General features: G+C 40.6%; 1 protein-coding gene across 9 annotated transcripts in view; it reads left to right on the top strand.

The window, feature by feature from the left end:
• FOXP1 (forkhead box P1) overlaps positions 1 to 20894 on the top strand; it is a 624795-nt gene that overhangs the window by 82813 nt on the left and 521088 nt on the right. Inside the window, exon 3 of one of the 9 annotated variants that reach the window (XM_073230908.1) lies at positions 358 to 541. The exons of the other annotated variants lie outside the window; for them this stretch is intronic. The gene's annotated coding sequence lies outside the window, so the exon portion shown is untranslated. The remainder of the gene's footprint in view (positions 1 to 357; positions 542 to 20894) is intronic. 9 annotated transcript variants of the gene reach the window in all.

Raw genomic sequence — 20894 nt, 5'->3', positions numbered from 1 at the left:
ATTTCGAATAGAAAGTTTGCTGCATTTAATTACTTGGGAAGAGGCTAGCTGGACTTTGAGAAGGGGGTGGATCATCTTTAGAGACTGTCGCTGGCCACCTTCAACAGTAAATAATTTTGGAGAAGATAATCTCTATTAGAATAGAAAAGTTTCTCGGGTTTTCTTTTAGGGTCTTATGAAGGCATGTTGTAGTCTTGCTGTTTTGCGTGCCTGCTTGGGGTTTTAGGAAGGGTTCAACTGCTTAAACGCACTCATCTTACTTTCTAAATAATGGCTTTTGCTGCAGCGTGAGGCATGTTGACAGCAGATGCACAGTCATAACTTTGGGAAGCTTACAACAAATTCTTACGCTTGTAGAGGCAAATTATCCTGCTTGTCGCTGACTGGGGGCGCATCTCCCTTGTGTCTCGCTGTCCGATGGCCACTGCAACACAAGACTTAAAAAGTCCAGGCTGAGGATGAGGCTAAGGAGGAAGACACTCCCCATCTGGTGAAAATTTTCTTCTTTCTTATACCCCTTTGTCCAGAAATCACCCACAAGGTTTGTTTTTCCAATTTATTCTTCCTGCGCCTGTATTACATGCTTTTTCTTGTCAATATGAAATTTAAAAGATATGTGGTGATCTCATTTCTCTATTTGTTTTTGTTTGTTTCCATTAGGAAATAGGGGGGTCATTTTTCCTAAGGGTGGAGAGCATCTCTGTGTCAGAGATGACTTCCCCATAGCAGAGAACTGATGGGGGAAGAATTCTTTAAGGGAGGAACAAGCACTTTGTTATTATTATTATTTTTTCATTGAAGTGTCATTGATATACAGTCTTATGAAGGTTTCATATGAACAGCATTGTAGTTTCAACATTCACCCAAATTGTCAAGTTCTCCCCCCAACCTGTCCCTGATTTCAGTCACTGTCCATCAGTGTAGTAAGATGCTATGAAGCCATTCCTAGAACAAGCACTTTGGAAAACAGTGGAAATGGGTTTCATGTTGGGATGCAGGCCTTTAGTGGTAACACGCACCCCACTTGCTGACTATATGTGATGCCTTGGCCTTCAAGCACTTTGATCTTTGAATTGAGAACAACTTTTGGGGAGAGAAATCTGGCAGATATTTACAAAGCTGTTTCTCTGAAAATTATATGCTTGTACCTTTCCATTTTTAATATGAAATGTGGGAGACACATAAAAAGGTGTAATTCAAGGAATGATTCAGTGAGTTACCTATGTACCCGCTGCTCAGCTGTAGAAAGAACGCATTTCTGATCCACGTTGAAGAGGCGCCTGGCATGTCCCTCTGTCATTGCACCCTTATCCTTCTCTCCTGGGGGTGACCTCTACTCTCAGCTGGATGTTTTTCATGCCATGGATTTCTTATACTTTTAATACCTATGCATACATTCCCCAAAATAAAGGGTTTTTCTTTCACATGTTCAAGATTGATATTGATGGTATCCTGTATGTATTCTTCAGTACTTGCTTTTTTTTGTTCAATAGAGTTAGTAAAATTCATCTGTGTGGGTACATGTAATGGTAGTTTATTCATTTTTCCACGTGAACCTTTTGAAGTGCTGAATATTAATTCAAGACAAGGTCTTTACACTTGAACTTATAACCCAGCAGCATTCTGTAGTACTTGTTCAGTGAAAATTTTGGATTAATGTGAAACTGTCAGTCCTGACCTGAACTTTGTCATTTGTTTATTTGCCAGTGTGTTTTTGGGGGAGGGAAAAACTTTAAAATCAAACATATGCCAGGGAATACAATTAAAATACATATATATATATCAGGTAGCTGATCTCTTACATTTAAAGGTTATTCATTTGAAGGAGCCTAGTCATTTTCTCATTCTTTTTTAAAGACTTGGCTTAGAACTTCACAGTTTCATATGCAGGGTAGCAGGTTAAAAAACGATGTTTAATTAATAGGCGCTTTATACTTCTGTATCCTTGTGACGATATAGCACCTTGTTCTTCCGTGTAGAAAGTGATTTCTGCATATTTTAAAGGACTGGCATCTTTATGACAAGAAAGCCATATAAATAAAGATATACTCAGATGAAAATCAGAACATGTTTTTAAAATAGTGCGTGTCTACTTTCAGCCATGTTATCAAACTTGCTGCATAAGCCAGAGTTGATGCTCTGTGATTATGCTAATGACCAAAAGAATCGGTGATGCATAGCTCGATGAAATCAGTGGTGTGATCGCAGAGAGTTATCAGCTTTTCTTGTCATTAAATATTAGTGATAAATAATACACTGTTCATTTTGAGTGTCTGGAACATATTTAATTCTGATGTACAGAGTTTCGATTTAGTCAGGCTCATTGCTGAATAAAATGATTATCTTTTGTAATTTAAGAGGAAAGAGAAAAGGCATTTGTGTCAATGTGGCTCACTGACTTGGGCCATCGCGGTGTTTACCTTGACCAGCCAGAGAGGGCTGGAAAAGTTTTTTTCTTCCTGGACAACTTGGGTATTTGTACTGACATTTTATGAGGAATATCAGATACTCAGCAAATAGCATAAATGACCCGAGATGTTAAACAAAATGAATCTAAGGTAGATAGTATTTCCCTGAAGAATGGAGAAAAATATAACAAAGGAGGCATGTTTGGATAATGCTTTCTTTAAAAGATGTGTGTATGTGTGTGTTAAACAAGGACCATTAGCGTCAGTGTTACTCATTAAACAATGGCTTTAATTTTCTAAAAAATTGAGTTTCTCATAACAAAGTCATATTTAATGGTTTATTTAAAGAGAAGGAATACTTGTAACTTAGCATCTTTTTCTAGGTTCCTGAAACACTGTGGGAGCACATTGACACTGCCTTTTTTGTTGCAAAGAGGTTTCTTGCAATTCTCCCTTGAAGACATCCCTCCCTGGATTGAGTTCATTTACTGCTATAGAACAGCACCAAGTGGCAAGAGAGAAAAATAAAAGAATAATTAGCTGTGTTTTATAGAACGTAAAGAAAAAGTGATGGATATCTATAAAGGAAGAAAATCAGATCGGAGGCCGCTATGATGTCGTTTTCTTAAAGATGCATTGTAAAAATGTTTCCCTTGAAAGCAAGGACTTCCAGCCCGGTGGCGCCAGCCATGTTCTTCCAGTTTCCCATCCACTATCTTGTCCGTTCATGGTGGCTCTTACCAGTGGTACCATCTGCTCTTGTAGCAGTGGCCTTCTCTGTGGTAAGGCGGGCCAATTGGGTCAACTGTTGTGATCTGGCAGATGTCCACTGGGAGCTCAGATCAGGCCAGGCTCATTTTCATGTGTGTCCAAAGCCAAGCTTTCAACTTGGTGAAAAGCTGTGGAATTTATTTCCCAAAATGCTGCCGAAACTCTGTTATTTTCTTCACCTGCCTCTTTGGGCTGAGATGATTGCTTAATGCTCTTAATTATGCTGGATCCCTCTGTGTTTTTGAGCACGGGTGGATAATTCAGATCCTGGGTGGTCATAGAACGTGGCTCACCAAACAGCTTCTGTTCCAGAATGGGAAAATCTGGAGGAGGCTGACCATGCACCCTGTGTGAGTGTGCCAAGAAGAGGCTTCAGGAAGCTGGAACTTTTCTTGAACTTCCATTGATGTGTAGGAAATATCAGACACTCAGTAAATAGCCATGTAAAATATCCTTGGGTTGGAGAGGGTTTTAGAAATAATGTTTTCAAAAATACACTCTCATTCATTGTTTATGGGAATGCAAAATAGTATAGCCACTTTAGAGTATGGTTTAGTGGTTTGTTATAAAACCGAACATACTCCTATGATATCCAGTAATCACATTCCTTGGTATTTGCCCAAAGGAGTTGAAAATGTATGTCCACACAAAAACTTGATTTGGATGTTTCTGGCAGCTTTATTTATAATTGCCAAGACTTGGAAGCAATCAAGATGTCCTTCAGTAGTTGAATGGATAAATCATAACAATGGTACATCCAGAAAAGGGAATATTATTCAGCACTAAAAAGAAACAAGCTGTCAGGCCATTAGGAGACATGGAGGGATAGTAAATGCATATTACTGTGTGAAAGACGTCAATCTGAAATACATAGTGTATGATTCCAACTACATGACTTCTGGAAAAGGCAAAACTGTGGAGACAGTAAGATCAGTGGTTGCCAGCATTCAGGGGGAGAGGGTTAAGTAGGTAGAGCACAGAGGATTTTTAAGGCACTGAAAATACTCTGTATGATGCCATACTGATGGGTACATGTCATTGTGCATTTGTCCCAACTCAAAGAATATACAATACCAAGAGTGATGGACAGTGCTGTAATGTGAACTACAGGCATTGGTGATGATGGGCCAGTGTAGACTCATGGGTTGTAGCCAGTGTACCCCTCTGGGGCAGAATATTGATCACGGGCCAGACTATTGGGTGTGTGGGGACAGGGGGAAAATGGGAAGTCTCTGTACCTTCCCCTTCATTTTTCTGTAACCTAAACCTGTTGTAAAAAATTAAGTTCTAATTAAAAAAAAAAATCCTGGGTCATAAGAAATCCATGAAGATTATCCATCTATTAAAAAGAAAGTCTTTATGTCCCTTGAAAATCCATGCCACGTGAGTACTACAGTTTCCTGTGAGAACCAGGAGGCAGGCAGGGGCAAGTTTGCTTTTGAGATGTGGGGCATTCGTGGGGGAGCTTCCCAGGCTGCCCTGACCCCCAGAGATGGGGCCCGTGAGCACTGTAGAGGACTGGGAGAGTGATGGCTGATGAGGGCCACCCCCCTGCCACCGAGGAGACTGTGCTTCAGAGGAGGGATGTGGTGTTGGTGGCGTGAGATGGCCACTGGGATCAAATCCAGCCCTGCTCCTCACAGTCCTACCCATACCCGTGTCTGTGCACATACATATATGTGTATATGTGAATGTACATACCTGCAGATGTACTTTCTTTCAAAGCAAAGTATGCAGGTCATGCCTTCCATGGTTTTTTTTTTCTTTACAAGCTTTTATTCTACATTCTACACTGCGTCAAGGTCATTTTTCCATATCACAGGGTCTTCTCTACAATTGCTGCTACTTCCGATATATGCATTTATATTTTTTTCCTCTGTGAAGAATGATACTTGGGGACAGCACTTAAGGACCAAACTGTTTCTTTCATGTTTGTGATATATGTGGGTTCGAGGAGATATTAGCCTCTGGAGCTGTAAGTTTTTTTCTCTGGATACGTGTGTTACACATGGTGCATCTGTGTGTATGTATGTGTGTGTGCATGTATGGGAGGCAAATGGTTTATTGTGGATGAAACAGGACAAGGCTGAGGATCGGGAACTGAGTTGCAGAGAGGGATTCTGATTTTCACAACCCTTTGAGGGTAGAAATGCGCCCTGTCCCATCATCCCTCCTTCATGCATACTAGGGAAGGCTGTGTCTTGCTTTTCTGTGGGCTCTGACAGTCCTACTGAGCACATTTTGGTTTGCAGGTTAAATCAGGTATTATGGCTGAGGTGCAAAAATGCTTGCTGTATGCATTAAATACCAGTTTTTAAGAATCACAGGCAACCTGGCCATGTCACATAGAGTGTAAATAGCCCATGAAACAAGATATCTGTAAAAAAAAAAAAAAGAAAAAAAGTCACGTCTAAGTCTTATAAGGCTTTTGAAAATTCAGAGAACCCGCAAAAAGTGGGAGTGGACCAGCTGCATGATTTGTAGGTCCCAGCGCAAAGTTAACATGTGGGTTCCTTGCTAAATATTAAGAATTTCAGGAAGGTGACAGCAGAGCATTTAATCAAATTCAGAGCCCTTTCTGAGCATGGAGCCCTGTGTGACTGCACAGCTCACACACCCATGAAGCTGGCTCTGCTTGGGATTCATCAACTGTCTTGAAGGGCTTTGATTCTTTACACCAAGGTTTCCTTCCCTGCAAACAGGAGGCCCAGGCTGGGACAGGCATGGCAGGTGGAGGCGCTCCTATGCTTCTCTTACTCAGCAATCTTGGCTTTGTCTGCTACTGAATCTAGATGGGGCTGCAGATTCCTCTTAGAGCACATTATCTTTCCTGGGTTGGAAGATCCATTGAGTGTGAACTACTGGTCATCTTCTGGACTAGGTATTCTCTGTAGGCATCTTGCAAGGCCCTATGAGGGATTTACATGGTTAAATTAGTTACCATGACCTTGCTTGCTCTTTCCTTTTTTTTTTCTTCTGCAGCCCTTCCCTCAGGATCTGACTGCTTTGACTACCTTCTTTTCCTGTCACCCGCCCTTGCCTTCATTCTGGAAGGGGCATGCATGCTTGACCTAAAATCTGGAGACAGTCTCAGAAAAGACCTTCTGCTCTTTTCCTTCATTTATCCCAAAATGTTAAGTATTAAAGAACTGATTTTATCCAGAGGGACACTGGGTGATTCGCTGCCCTAGGGAGTTGCAAGCTAACCAGGCCCCACATCCCAGAGGGGGTGGTTGGACCAAGTCATGCCAAGTGCAAAAACCATTTTATGGGATGTTGTACTTTGGCATTGGACAGACCCATTGACAGATGTAAAATGAGCTTCTCTAAGGTGGTACAAGTCCACCAGGGTTTGAAGAAAAGAATATATCTTCTTGGTGATAGTACCAAGTTTTAGAATTTTAACGTCATTGGACGATCCTGGAGTGTTCCACCATGGGCCAGGTAGTTTTTGTTCTCTCCTGAAATAAGCACTGGTCCTGGGACCCTTAGTCACTTCAGCATCCTGAGCAGATGACTGAGTCTCCGAGACCCAGGTTACCTTAGTGACAGCAGTACAGCCTGTGTTCAGGTTGACTGGAGGCATCAATGAGTAGATATATGCAGAGCACCCAACAGCTTTTAACTCATTGCAAACACTTGATTTTTGATGACTGTTTATGATTAGTAAAAGTGATTCCTGTTGCTTGGATTTGTGTTCCATAAGTTCATGGTTTGGGCAGTCTTCCTCTTTTCTCCTCACCATGTGATAAGGGAGGTGGAGAAGATTGCAGAACGGATCCCCCATGCTTTCTTGCTTTGTCCAGCTTCCCCTGTGGTCTCCCCACTACCGGCCTCTTTCGCCCTTGCCCCTTCTGTCCGGGACAATAGTGCTTCCTGACACAGTGGTGTGCGATAGCTTTGAGGGGGCTGTGATACTGGGGGGATTGCTCTTTGACCTGATGTAGGCCATTTCTGGGAGCCCAGGGTCAAGGTGTATACATGTTTTTCTGGGGTGGGGTATGATGTGTTTATCAGGAGTGCCCCCCTCCCCCCACCAGAGCCAGGCTGGGGGAGAGACTTGGCACATCGCTGTGAACTTTTCAAGAAGCTAAGGAGTGCTAGAGGCAGGTTGACACAGTGTCTGCCCACTGCCTTCATAGAGGATGCTCTGTCAGGATGTGCAAGGGCATGTGCTTTTTCCACAGAGAAGACCCCCAGGTCTGGGATGCAATGGGGCGGGGAAGGAAAACTAAGTTACATGCCTGCTGCCTGCTAGGCTGTTCTCCTGGAGATGGTCTTTAGTCATGAACCCCAGTGCATCCCTCTCCAGCTATTTACCAGATTGTCCTTTGGATTACCTTTTCCCAGCCACTTCAGTTTTCCACTGCAGGGACTGGAAATGATACTGTACTTGGGTCAAACGTTACACTACACAAAGGCTTGATAGGTTTGTGATTTGAATGTTTTTGTTGTCAGTCTGTATTATTTTTCCCTGGGAAGATGTCTGCTGTTTAGTTCCCAGGGGGAGTGAGAGAATGGCTCAGGATGGCTCACCATTTGCAAACCAGTTGTTAACTTGTAACCCATGCACAGTTTCCAGTATCCATCAGGGCAGCTGGAGAATGAACGGGCTGTGCGCTAAGCAGGTTGGAAAGAGGGACCGCACACCTGCCAAGCGTATCTCCCCACAATGATCATGGCCCACATTAGGTGAACTTTCCCGTCCATTTAGCCACATCTAGGCAGGTGTGGAGCAGCTTGTCTCCCTCATGGTCAGTGAGGGGTCATGGATAGTCACATACATGCACATTTCTTAGCGATTTTATAAAACACCATGGAGAAGTGAGTTATTTCAATGACTGTCGTGGAAGTAACGCATGGATGCATTCATTTATTCACTTGTTTATTTACTTATTTCTCATTTGTTCACCACTTCATTCATGCGTTCATTTATTGACCCACTGTTACTACAGGGCCAGGAAGCATTACCTCCTGATCCACTCTCACCAAAGCTTATTTTTGGACATCCTCGCTTAGGTATTCTCCTGCAACATCACTTGGACATCCAAGTATCGTCTTTCACAGAGATGAGATTCACTAGTTCCACCTTTTATTTACTAAATAAATGACCTCCCAGAAGCAAACGAGTCATCTGTATTCATAGTTACCATTTCTGTAACAAATATGGCTTTCAGTTACAATTTAACTACCAACACTATGCTAGGTAGTATACCAAGTTTAAGCAACCACCTTTTCTTTCTAGCATGTGCTCTTAATTAAAACCTGGCAGATTGGTTTTTCCATTAGGCTAGAAGGCAGGTGTTGTCTTGGGCAATTCTTGATTTGAATTTCTTATTAAGTCAGTTGAGCTCCCCACCTCCACCACCTAAATATGTGTACTTGGTGAAGACTCTCTTTTACACAGTGAATTCTATACAATAAATTGGTAAAAACAAAAAACTTAATAAGTTCCTGTTAAAAAGGCACTGATAGGGAATCACCTTAATGCCTGCTATTTTCTGGGCGCCTCTGGGGAAAGTTGCCCTCAAGAGTAGTGTTGAATGACAGTCTGAAGTCCATGAAGTGTCATTTCTCACCCTTTTTTACCCCTAATGCTAATGCTCCTTCAGGAAGAGAGAGTGATGGAAAGATTTGTGTCCCGAGTCCCTAACCCCTTGCTGGATCCTTTGATGTTTTTCCTTCCTTCTTTTCAATATCCATCCTCCGCAAATTACATGGAACTACTTTCCCAAAAGGACTGTTTACCCATTCATTGAAATGTAGCTTCTCACTTATATATCAAAACAAAACTGCAAAAGCCATTTAACTCTAGTGCTAGAGAGTTTCATTAGTGCCAAGGGCACCGTCTAGGCTTGTGGCACCCTTTACAGGCGTACCCAAATCCTGGTGCACTGCAGTCCTGTGTGCCTGTCACACTGTGGCTTGGTGGTTAAGGGCAGAGACTCTTTAGTTCGGCAGATGGGTTTAGAGAGGCTTTTTAATACATGTTGGTTGACTTAAAGCTTATTCACCTTCCTGATTCACGTTCATCTTTCATAAGTGTGTGTGTGTGTGTGTGTATGTGTGTAAAAGGGCATAGTAATAGACTTTTAACTCATCCATCTGTTCTGTGGATTAAATGGAATAATCCACATAGTAACTGGCAGATGAAGGAAGAGCTTTTTAGATGCTGGCTCTTATAATTCTGGTTATTCCTACATTGGTTAAAAGTCCCATGAAATAAGACAGATAAAAATGGGGAACTTCACAAAGATCGCTTAAAAAATGGAAGGAGGCATTGCCTCACATAGAGTGAGTCGGAACTTTAGGTTACCTATTTTGTTGTTGTGTTTTGGGGTTTGTGTTGATTGCATTGGGTTTTGCTTCTTAGCTTTTGAATAAGCTCCTAAAATATGGTTTTGTTGGGTGTTTTTATTTGCTTCTGAAGTCGGCGCAGGTGCAGATAACAGGAAGCGAAACCTTAGGTGTCCCGAAGGAGCCTCATTCAAATCGTGCCAAGCAGGTATAATATGCAAGTGTTATCACCTTGCTGATAAACTGACATGCTTTGGGTATTCCACGTGCCATGTGGATTACAGAGGGTGAAGTCATATGGCAGTTTGGCACCGACTTGCCCTCCTCCTTAGGAAGGGTGAGAGAGAGGAAAGCCCTTAGTGTCAGAGATGGTGTTAAAGCCCAGCGTTGCTTGTCCTGAGACACAGGACTGGCCATGCACATTATCCCTGGGTACAGGGAGGGCATCTCTAATGAATGAATCGACACCATGTCTCTGGAGTTACAAAGCCTACTCTGGGTTTGAGACCACATGACATATTGCCCCATATTCTGACGTGTAGAAAAATTTGAAAATTCTTGACCCATAGCCAGAACACCACATTTCCCAAATGTTCCAATATTCGAATAGCTCAATGGTCGTATCTAAAGAAGTGTTGTCTTTAAGGCTTAATTTGGTTCTTTGCCGTGGCGGGCTTAGGAGAGACTGTGGCTGCCTTGCCTTTGTGTTAGGGAATGTCTCTCTTTGGCTCTAGCCAAATCCTTGTCTTGGCTTGTAGTGAGCCCTTAGATGCACAATGAATTGAAAAAGATTTGCCCAGCATGGCCCACCATCCTGGAAGAGGCACTCCACGTGCATTTCTTTGTTGAACCCAGGAGTAGGCCACATGCCTGAGTGTAAGAGGGCCATCCATTTCCTCCTTTTGATAAGAGAGGATGGAAAATCATTTGCCTAATGCCATGGAACAGCCAGAGCCTTTACATCCCTGCCCCAGTCTGCCACATAGCTGTAGCTTTGTTTTTGTGTGCTTGATTCTTCCCAGCCACCCTCTGGCCACACGCGTGTGTGCATGTGTGCACACCCACAAGCTTTCTCTCACTCATGCACACACACTCACAATCTTCCCCCCGTTTTTTCCCCCACCTTGTCTTACCTGGCCAGCCTGACTCCTTCATCATTTCCCTAACCTCACTTTGCTCACATCCTGTATTTTCCAGAAAAGGACACTTGCCATAGGCACAATTCTTCCCTTCCCATTGCTCCTAAAGGAAGGGATGGGATTGGGGCTGGCGGCGGAGCATTTCTTGGGTGAGAGCGATTATCAAAGACAAAAAGGAGAAATAAAAACAAAGGAATGGGTCCGTGGGGGTCAAGATCACATATCTTTGGGGCTCGTAAGTCACTGTCCAATTTCCTGTTTGAGAAAGACCCAAGAAACGCCTAGCTCTGCCATCTGGGAAACCGCACTGTGCCTTACTGACATGCATGGTCTCAGAACCAGACAGAACAAGCTCGTATCTCAGTACTTGGCAGTGTACGGTAGGTTTCTTAGCCTCTGTTTGCTCTTCTGTAAAATGGTTAGGTGATGATGATATGAACGTATCAGGGATGTTGTGTTGATGATTCAGGTAACGACCTATGTCTGGTACAACCCAAACCTTTAATACAAGGGGGATCATATTAGCTCCTATTATTCTAATGCCTGAAGGCACAAGTTTCATTGTGCCTGGCCAAGAATCTAACCCAATGCCTAGGGGAGTAGATTCTGAATCACCCATTTGGGTTCAAACCCCCAGCCTTTCCACTTTTGAGCCTTGTGATCTTAGACAAGTTACTGAACATTACTGTGGTTCTGTTTTCTTACCCACAGTATGGTATGATAGGACCTACCACATAAAGCTGATGGTGGGGATTAGATAAATGAATGCATGTAATTGACATTTATTCAGTGCATGTAATAGAACAGCACAGAGAGTCCAGAACATGGGGAGCCCTCAGTAAATCACATGAGTGCCTGATGCTGTCCTGATCATGTGCATAATGAAGCTTCTTACCCTTCCCCTCCCCAGGCAGAAACAATTGTCAAAAGGACTCCTGGAGAACTCCCAGCTCCTCCCATTTCTTGACAGCTGGGGGCCAGACACCCAGAACTAAGCCTTGGTTGGAGACTGTTTGAAACCCAAACTTCTATCATCCAGTCCCTGAACATTTGGCCCCATTTCCTCTTCACCTAGGATGGAGACACATGGATATAGTTTGTGGCAGTCGGGTGTCAGGCTTCGGCTTCGCAAGTGGCAGATGAAAAACATTCAGTTGCTATTTGCCATCACTTATTTGCATTTTCATTCTTTCTTTTTCCACCCTCCCCCCACCCCCAGGAGAAAGAAAAAATGAAACTGAAATGATTGCCTGAGTTAGTGGGGTACTGATTAGAAATACTTCCCAAGGCACAGGCTGGTGCTTGATGATCATGGTTTGCATGGAATAGGACTTGATGTGCAGTGAGTGTGTCTGGGGCCACAGGTAAAGGTCCGAGTCTCCAAATACCAGCTCAGCAAACAGTCAGAGCATTCAAAATACTTCGTGTGTGCAGGCTCTGTTAAAACGCTTTACACACGTAGCACATTCTATCCTCACATCAATCCTCTGAGGAAGGTCCTTTCATCTCGATTTCATAGATGAGAGAACTGAGTTACAGAGAGATTGAAAGCTTGCCCAGAGTCACCTAGTTAGATCTTTGCTTTTTTGCCTAAAATACTGTAGAGAATCATTCACAGAAGGTCATGGGGGCATGGGACCTTGGCTACCAAGTGGTTCATCTGGCTTATAATGACTTTATTAAGATAAAATTCGTATACGTATTTTCACCAGTTTACAGTGTACTGCCTTGGGCTTTTTAGTGTATACTTCCACAGTTGTGTAACCATCACCACAATCACTTTTAGAACATTTTCACCTCCCACAAAAGAAATCCCATACCCTTCAGCATTCACTCTCCCCTACCCCCATTTCCACCTCACCCCCTGAGCTCTAGACAAACACTATTTTGTGTTTCTATAGATTTATCTATTCTGGACATTTCATATAAATGGAATCATACAGTACTTGGCTTTTTGTGTCTGTCTTCTTTCACATGACATAATATTTCTTAAGATTTATCTATGTCATAGCATGAATCAGTACATCATTCTTTTTTATGGCTGAATAATATTTCAGTGTACAGATATACTACATTTTGTTTATCCATTCATCCATTGATGGACACTTGTTTCACTTTGGCTTTTATGATGAAGGCCACTATGAATATTCACATACAAGTTTTTGTGGTGACATATCTTCAGTTCCCTTGGGTATATACCTATGTGTGGAATTACTATATCTATTACTATATATTCTTTTAACCTTTTGAAGAATCACCAAACTGTCTTTCAAAGCAACTTTGCCATTTCACATTCCTACTTGCAAAGCAGGAGGGTTATGATTTCTCCACATCCTTCACAACACTTATCATCTGTCTTTCTGAATAGCTGTCTTGTTTTTGAGATTAGGAAACAGAGTCTGGGTGGGTTTTAGTGACTTGCATCACTGGTGGTACAAGCCAGGTTCTCCTCTAGGTTTGGAAGGTAGAAGAATGAAAAACCTGGTCTTTACTAAAGCACCTCTATTTCTTGTCCTTCCTCTCTCCTTGATTCCTTCATTCTTAAGTATTTAATTTATTTTTTGGGGGGAAGATGGTTACCAGGAGACCTAGGCTTATATCCTACCATGTAATTGTCAACAAGAAAATAGGAGATTTTCTTTCCCCTTAATTCTAGGAGGCTTACATAGGTCTCTCATTGGCCTAGTAGGTTGATATAGCAGCCTTCCAACCTTTCAGAGCTAATGCTCTGATTGGCCATCCTTGCTTCATTGCCTGCCTTTGAGTTTAGAGTGAGGAGGGGTCAGTCCCACCCAGACCACAGTAACTGAGATTATGAGATTATGTGAGGTGGAATTCCCAAAGGGAAAATCAAGGTTCTATTTATAGAAGAATAAGAAATGATGTTTGCCTGTTAGAAACAGCAGTTGGCCATTCCACCAGTTAGGAAGCTTTCATTCACACATCTAAGTCCAGGGAAAGGAAATCCTGGGGCAAAATACCTCTAAAAACCAAAATCAGTCAAAGGGAGAAATAAAGTTTAAAACCCATTTATTGCTTACAAAACTGCAGTCTGTCCCATCTCCTTCTCCTGCTCAAGCAGCTACCACACCGGCCCTCCCCCTCACCTCTCAGGTACAGATAAGCCCTCTGTTGCCCTAATTACCCACTGATATGGAGATGAACTTCTCCACCCCTGAGAAAAGATGCAAATGCACTAAAGCTTACTTGTTTACACCTCTGAATGCCTGTTGATATGCAGATGCACCAAAGCCAGGCGAGAAATTCTGGAAATGTTTCAATTTTACCCACAGTCCACCCCTCCAGAAATCTCGCCTTACGATTTACTTGATCCCCCTCTTCCAACCAACCTAGTAACATGCAATAGCGACAGCAATAAAATCTTGATAATCCTCAGGCCAGAGGATTCAGTCTATACAGATTAAGTAAATGTACTTTACAGCACAATCTTCACTAAACACAAAATACGTTTCTACACTTGTTTACTTATTCCTAACAATCATGCTATATTGCTCACAAAACTTTTACCAAACATTAGACAAAGTCAAGCCTCTCTTTAAATATTATTTTCTAGACAACAGCAACACAATCATAATTCTCAAGCCAGAGGATTCAGCTAGGTTCAAAGTCCCATGCAGATTCAGTCCAAAGCTCGTCCATTCCAGCCATCATGCAGCAGCTGTAGCCAGGGGGCGCACCCAGGACACAAAGACCGTAGAAGCAAATAACCGTGATTGTCGGGGGCCAATTTGCAGTTATTACAGGAATACACAGAAGACCAGCTTCCAGGCCTTTTCCCCAAGGTGCCAGAAGAGCCAGCCATTGCCGATCCGAGTGTCAAAAGGTCCAAGGCCACATCCATTTTACTTCTAAATGCTGCACCCATCTTTGCAACACATGTCCAATAAAGTGGGTACCTCGACTGCTCTCAGTAACTGGCGACCGACTATAGGCTGCACAGAGATGCTCTAGGCCCCTCTTGGTGGTTTGCTGATCTGCACAATGTACAGGGCACACCTTCTGGGCTCGACTGACTTCTTCAAAGGTGAAAGACAAGCCACACCAATGGGCCCACATTGTCTTTTGAGGTGTCTGTGCCATGCCACTCTGTGTCCTTTGGGTCCAGTCTCGCACCCACCCCGCGATGGGATAGGAGGTTATTACCTTGGTTGGAGCTGTTCCGGCAATGGGCTCTATAGCCAGCAAGGCATGGTACACAGCAGCCAGTTGCTTCAAGGTGACCCTGACCTCTGCTCCTTTCCATGGTTGGGGCCAGGCTCTGGCCAGCAACAAGAGCAGCAGCAGTGGCAGAAGCAGTAGCCTTAGGCTTGGGCCACAGGCCGGGGTTGGCATGGCCAGCAGCGGTGGTGGCATCTCCATGACCACATGAGTGTAGACACATGTCCCTTGGCATAAGTGCCACTTCTCCCCATCATTTCTAGGGGCGGCCCTCCCAAAGGTCGCACCCATTATGACAGATTTCGGGTTCACAGGTATCCTGCTGACTACACCAATTGTAAGTCAGGGGAAAGGAAATCCCGGGACAAAATACCTCTAAAAACCAAAATCAGTCAAAGGGAGAAACCCGTTTAGTCCTTACAAAACTGCAGTCTGTCCCATCTCTCTCTCCTGCTCACGTAGCCACAACACTGGCCCTCCCCCTCACCTCTCAGGTACAGATAAGCCCTCTGTTGCCCAGGTAATTACCCATTGATATGGAGATGAACTTCTCCACCCCTGAGGAAAGATGCAAATAAACTAAAGCCTATTGGTTTATACCTCTGAATGCCTGTTGATATGCAGATGCACCAAAGCCAGGCGAGAAATTCTGGAAATGTTTAAATTTTACCCACAACACATTACAGAAATCTTGCTCAAACCAGCTTAAACAGTAAGGGAAGACATTAGCTCTTTTACCTGGAAGTTCAGAGGTACTGTGGCCTTTAGACATAGGGGAACTCAGTGATTTAGTTCTCAGTGATTCCCTGTCATTTCTTTGGATGCAAATGACAGTAGCAATTCCCGACTGCCACAGTCTGCAGAGGAAGAGGCTGTCTGGTCCAGTTACAGCTCTTAAGAATGAGAAACTGCCTTCCCAGCAGCCTCCCAGAAAACTTCCCTTCTGCTGTCACAGCTGGAATTGACCAGACAGATGTCATTCCTTGATTGGCTTAGCCCGGGATTCTAAACCAATCACAATCATCATTCAGGTGGGTTGGGGTGGGGCCAGCTTTCCCTGTTGCTCCTGGGTCCTGTGGGACTAGGTACGTGTCTGAGTCAGATGAAGGTTGCCTTCAGGAGGGAGAAGGGATGGAATTGGGAATCCAGTTGGCAACACCAGGCTTGTGCTTTGTCTTAAAGAAATGCAGGTTTCCAAGGAGACAGCGTGGGCATGGGAAGCAGACATTTCAGGCTAAAGGAATAGCATGGGCAAAGCCATTCTTTCTCAGTATTGCATATAACATTGGAAGCATCTTGGTTATCCTTACCTTTCACTGTGTGAATAACGAGTTTGAAGAGCAGAAGGTGGGAGGCAGGATTGGCACTAGAACTTTCTGCTCTCCTTTCCGTCTCCAGTTTTGCAGTTGAATGTGACTGGTCAGCCTCAGAGCTGTCTCCCTACTGTGTGTCTCACAGCAGAGTAAGCCAAGCAGAAGGGTTTCTTTTATTTTTCATAGCTTTTGGCTTATAACTTTTTACATAGCGGGGGGTCAATGTTTTGTGCTATGTGCAATAATGTGGAGACATAATGGACATTTTCTTAAAATGAGATCTTTTTTATTTTTTGGGAAAGTTATAAATTGGCCATCTGAGATTTGGAAGATAATATGGAAACATGCCAACATTTACTTTTTCCCCCAAATGTACATCTTACTACTTCCAGTTTTTTTCTGTCTCATCCATGTAGTAAACTAGTAATTCTCCCAGTTATTTGTTCAGAAAGATATCTTTGTGATAGCCCAGCTTTGAGGATTGTGGTCTTCTAAAACTTCCTAGTATATTTACCCACCCCTAAGAAAAGAATTACATTAATGTATTTAGTATATTTAAATCTAATCTTTTTCCCATTCATATAAACACACACATGCAGGCAAGATTAAACAGTTTCATTTCCTACTGATTTTCATTTAACAGTACATCATGAACATTTTTTTGGTATTAAATATTCTCTATAAGCATGATTTTTAAAACTGCTACAATTCCATTCTGCTTATAGTTTGCCATAATTTAATCCTTCTCTTCTTGTTGGATGTTTGCATTGTTTACATGTTACATTTCCAGTCTTTTGGTACTATAAATAATGCTGTAATGAATATTCTAGTGCATACATTTATTTGCATGTTTGATTATTTCCTTAGGATAAATTCTGTAAGTGGATTAACTGGGTCAAACGATGGTAAAAGTTGACATTCTCTTGGCTATGTCACCAGTGTATTTTCCATAAGACTACCAGCTTCCACTCCATTGCACCAGGGCCAACACTGAATAAACTAACCCTCTGCCCTTTTCATTATTGACAGCTTTCTAGTTAAAAGATGGCATAGAATTCTGGTAATGTGCTATTCTTCCATAACTAATGAAACTGTGCTTTCCAGACCCTCTGATTTGGGGTTATTTGTAGCACTTTGTGATTTACCTGTTTGTATTAGAAACAGAATTTAAAAATATGTTGTATAAATATTACTGATTTATAAGAGATCTTTTTATATTAGGGATTTTCATAATTTTCCAAAGTTCTCTTTTCTTTTTACACATTTTATATATAGGGTTTTGGGGAGTAATTACCACCATCTTTATGTTCTCAATTTTTCATGCCTTCCAAACTTCCTGTGAGACTTAAACATTTTTCCACCCCAAACATTTTTTTTCCTTGTAATTACTGTATAGTTCTTCCTTCTCCCCCTCCTCTTCTTCTTCTCTCCTTTAAAAAAAGTGTTTAATTCTCAAAATGCCTTAATTTTATTTCAGTGTATGGTGTGAGGCAAGGATTTGACTTGGTTTTTTGAAAAATAATTAACTTATGGTTCCTGAATTATTTATTGAATAATACTTACACATTATTAATTTAAAATGCTTTAACATACACTAAATTTCAGTCTAAGCCTTGTTTCTATGCTTTCTATTCTGTTTTGCAGGAAAGTGATATTAGTTGTTATGTATGGTAGTGTATAACTTAGACTCTGGTATTAGGGTCTACCAATGTAAGTTTTCTGGCCTTGGATAAATTATTGTACAGCTCTAAGCATCACTTTCTCATCTGAACATAGGAATGATCATGGAACCATCTAATGGGGATTCTGTGGCGAGTAAATGGATGACCATTTGTTAGTTTGGGACAATACTTGTTTTACATCTGTTCAAGAATCCTGTCTAAATTGGCATTTATCTCAGATTTTTCATTTTGTGACAAAGCATTGTTATAAGTAGACCTTTACTTTATATGCTATTTCTACCTTTGCATGATCTCTTCTTGTGATGTGTGAGATGCCTGTGCAGTGACCTCTAAAAGGTCACTACCTCTGTGTAGTGACCAGCAATATTCCTTTTTTCTTTTCTTCTAAATCTTTCAAAGTTCACTATCATTAGTGCTTCTGTTTCAAGGAATGTGTGGTCTGGGATGGGTGGCTGGGGACTGATAACTCTAGCTGGTTGGTGGAGGTCAGGGTAAACATGGGAAATTTCAGGTTGGTTCACATGAAATACATGGGAAATAGAGTTAGAGGGATCATGCTTAAAAGTGTAAGAAGTAGTCAGTGTTCTCGCAACAGTAGGTTTTATGGTCTTTCCACTTATTAAATGGTGTAAACCTATAATTATTTATTTCTAATATTTGGTAAAGTTTTGGAACATATATATTTTTTTAATAAACCCTTTTGGTAACAATGAGCTTTAAAAATCAGAACTTGTGTAGTGAACTATTACATGACTTTTTTTCTATTTTCAAGAAAGTCGACTGTGAGTATTTACTTCCATAAACAATTTTTTGACGTTTACCATCCACTGAGGGTCATACAAACACTGAACTTAGAAAAATCAGGAGATCCATTTGCTGATGAAGCGCTGCATCTTTTTCATAGTAATTCTTTTAAGAAGATGGTGTTCCTATGCAGCTGTGGAATGTGCATTTATATATTACTCTGTGAAGTATGACTTTTCATTTAGATCAAATGACTCTCATTCAAAAGTACTGTCATTCATGTTGGAGTCCAGGTTTTCTTCAGCATATACAAAAGTGAATTGGTAATTGCTAGTGTTTGTTGCACTGCCAGAAGAATTGTTCATAAATAGTAAATGTTTACAGTTTCACATCAGTGTCATTGGGTGCTTGAAATAGAAAATCATGTAAACTAATTTCAAGTTTGTTTTCTTCCCCCCAATTCATGGAATCAAATTACAAGCTCTTGGGATTTTATTCTGTTCAAGGTAAAATATGTAACATTGTTCAGGATAATGTCATCAATTAAGTTTTAACTATGAGGCTAAAATTATTTGATTTGTGGTGATGATATCATAATGAATTTTGGTGGAGACCATACTGTGGCAAAAACTACTTTTACTTGATTAAGAAACCTGTGGAACAAATATGTACTTGGAAGTGATTTTGATGATCACATAATTCATAATTTTGCCAAATTGTAATGAATGCCACCTGAATAGAAGCTGTAGATACCAACATTTAGAAATATTTTTATATATAAACAGATAACCAGATTACCAAATTTTTCTGTTGAGTCTAATACTGGATACAAATACTTAAGCCATCAATTAGATTTTAGAATTGTTTGAGACTTTGGGAAATTATTTTGCAAATCAATGTAAGCAGTCATAGTGTTACATGTTTGCAAATGAGTGCTCTAACTTTTGTTTGCATTTTATTTAAAATCAGTTTGGAAATGTTAATAACTCACAGAAATTACAGTTACCAGAAAAAAATGCAAATAAAACATTGTAATTTTTATCTCTTCAAAGGCAAGGGAATAGCTGAACAAATTAAATAATGATTGCTCAGAAAATGAGCAAGTTTTAATTTTAAAATTCTGTAACTGTGTTTTGTAGTTTTTCCCCACAGAAGGTAGCTTCTATTTTTAATCAGATAATGTAAGTTTTGTACAGAAATGAATTGGTAACACTTGAGATTCTGCAGTATCTGATTTGACCAAACATTTAAAGGAATCAGAAAGCAAATTTACTTGAAGAGCTTTGTTTTATAAAAATATTTATCAAAGAGAGACACTCAGAATGGAGCTAAAAATATGACCTGGGAAGGTATTTGGGCTAAAATATTTACACACTTCAATACAAAATAATAAAATTGAAAATATCTTCAATTTAGTGGCACTTGCTGCAGTGAATAAGTCCTTTATTGTCAGTTGGAGGGTATATTTTCTAATTAATGTTAGATATTAGACCACAGATAGTGACATTTGAAGATGTTAGTCATATTAATAATAAAGTACAACCTTGAAGAATATTGCAGGCAATTTTATAAAAATAATTAAAATATGAAGACCAACATTTTTCTAACATAATTCTAGAGACCTATTGGTGATGTGGTAAAAGACATAGATAGCTGCAGTCAAGAAACTGATTTAAAGTATAGAAATTTTTCTAGTAAGAAAAATTACCCTGCTTATGTTATTGTTAATATTAACCAATTATGAAAGATTCTGAGGATGGTCAGCTGGTAACTCTAAATATAAATCACTTTTGATGCATAGTAAGGCCTCACATGTTAGCTGTGATTATACCTATAATCAATATTCTTAATGTATTTTCATTGATTCTTTTTTCTGCCTACTTCTTTGCCAATTCCATACTGTTTTAATTATTATGGCTTTGTAGTATATTAATACTAAATATTTCTTAAGCCTTCTTACACTTAAAATTTATTTGCTTGCTTTTGTTTTTTAATTTTTCAAAGTAACTTTTTTTATGAATTTTTAATGAGAATTTCCTTTTGTATTTTGATTGAAATTCAGAATCACTGAGTTACTTCAGAAGAACTGATCTTTTCTATCCATCTAGGAAAATAGTTTAAAAATACCTTTTATTCAAGTGTTCCTTTTTGTTTCTCATGAAACATTTTGTAGTTATATGTCTCCACCTAGAAAAGAAAGACATATCCCATTCATATAATCTTGCTGATTATTTTTAGTGTGTAAATAGCTCTGTATTTTTTTATATTTGATCACCTTGTTGAACTCTCATTAGGGCTTGTGTTTTTAGTGTTTATATTTCAAAAAACAAAGAATATTTCATAGATAACAATGCTGTTCTC

Source organism: Manis javanica, chromosome 3 (genome assembly GCF_040802235.1).
Source record: "Manis javanica isolate MJ-LG chromosome 3, MJ_LKY, whole genome shotgun sequence".
Taxonomy (NCBI): domain Eukaryota; kingdom Metazoa; phylum Chordata; class Mammalia; order Pholidota; family Manidae; genus Manis; species Manis javanica.
This window is presented reverse-complemented; position numbering and strand designations above follow the sequence as displayed.